This window comes from Wasmannia auropunctata, unplaced genomic scaffold (genome assembly GCF_000956235.1).
Source record: "Wasmannia auropunctata unplaced genomic scaffold, wasmannia.A_1.0 LD335975.1, whole genome shotgun sequence".
NCBI classification, from domain to species: Eukaryota; Metazoa; Arthropoda; class Insecta; order Hymenoptera; family Formicidae; genus Wasmannia; species Wasmannia auropunctata.
In genome coordinates, this window is record NW_012026915.1 from 64,076 (window position 1) to 65,693 (window position 1,618).

Here is a 1,618-nt window from a genome sequence, read left to right on the forward strand (position 1 = left end):
AATTTGTAGAAATATATAGCAACATGTTTATTTTTCTTAATGTTATATTTGCTGCGGTTTTATGACGTTTTATTTCAGAGTCTATGAGAAGAAAACGTCCTCGGAAAGAAACATCAAAGGGATATCGGTTCTGTACGTACAAGGGATGTAACTTCAAGCTACGCGACGATGATGGAATTAATTATTCTTTAAAAAGAAGACTGTCTCGCTCACGGTTTTTGATGGTGGTTTTTCCGTGAGACTAAGGGGAAATGCCGAGACAGGGACATGGGAGTGCTTAGCGCACGTTGGGTACCACAGAGTAATTTCCCCCCCTTGTCCGAAGATTCAAGACTGAAGAATCAAGACGCAAGATCAAGACGCAGGAAGGCGAGAGAATCAGTTTCCAGGAAGGAGAGGATGCCTGAAGTCTAAGCCTGAAGGATTGGCCACCTTCCGGGAGAGAGACGAATAGGGTCCTGCGCGGAAGTTCGAAAAAGGATTGGGTTTATTATTAAGAAGAGATGGTGCTCGGTAACCTGCTGCAGCAGCACAGGGTAGAGCAGGAAACCATCAGAAAACCCTGAGGTCCTTTATAAAAGAGCCCTGATTGTCGGGACGACAATCTAGAAGAGGGAGGGCAGTGTTACGCCCGCGTCTAAGTCCGCGTCATCCCGTATGTACGAACGAGCCGACGAGAGGAGATTGTTTCCTGGACGACGGACTGTCGGCTGTCAAACGGACGCCATTAGAGAGAGAGAGCTGAGCTGTCAGTGCGAACGTACGTGCTCTGACCTACTCTGTGTTTCTTGTATTACATGTGCTCTTGTGTTGTGTTCATTAAAGAGTTTATTCATTTTGTAAGCGAGTCCCCTTATTTCCGCGAAAGCGTCGGAACGCGAACGCGAACGCGAACGCGAGTGCGCGAGAACGACTCCCGGGCGTAACAATATTGAGACAGTGCAACAATTTGTTCTAGGAGTCACAGCTAACTTATTTTGTTAGCGACTGCTATATTAAATGACTCTTTCAGTTGTATATATTTTTCATAGCAGATATATGGAATAGAAAAGGAAAAATATTAAGAAATAATAAAATAATACGTCATCAAGAAGAAAATTTTATAAAAATAATTAGTAAAGCGATACACCTTATATAATACATAGTTAGTAGTACATATAAATGATACATAATTATGGTAGGTATAAACATCGCATTACAAGATTTATTAAAACAGTGAGATCTCGAAAATTATAAATCGATGTTTGAAAGTAAGTAAGACAAATATTTTTGTCTTTTATATGTTTGTTACACCGTGGCTGGGGTGTAACGTGGGAAGGACTCGGTTTTGGTGGTTTGTTGAATGATGCACAGTATATCGTTTACTCACTGACTGTATTTTAACGTGCTGCTTACAAGTTGAGTACTGCGCGGGCCGACAGCGTAACGCTATGCGCTAACGATCAAAGTTGAACTCCGCAGTGGTCCGCTGGACGACGGGTTATATCCCATCTCAAGTGGGCCACTGCACTGCTTAGTCGTTGCAATTATTGCAACAACGGCAGTTTTGGAACTGAGTCGACAAGGCATTGAGGGATCGCCGAAGTCCTGCGTCGGCGTCCTCAATAATTATGGGTCA

The 1,618-nt window shown here is 43.1% G+C and overlaps 1 protein-coding gene across 1 annotated transcript in view; it reads left to right on the top strand.

Moving 5' to 3' along the window:
* The window catches only part of LOC105454803 (ankyrin-3-like), a 16,613-nt gene that overhangs the window by 8,957 nt on the left and 6,038 nt on the right, over window positions 1–1,618 (top strand). The gene's annotated exons all lie outside the window — the stretch shown is intronic.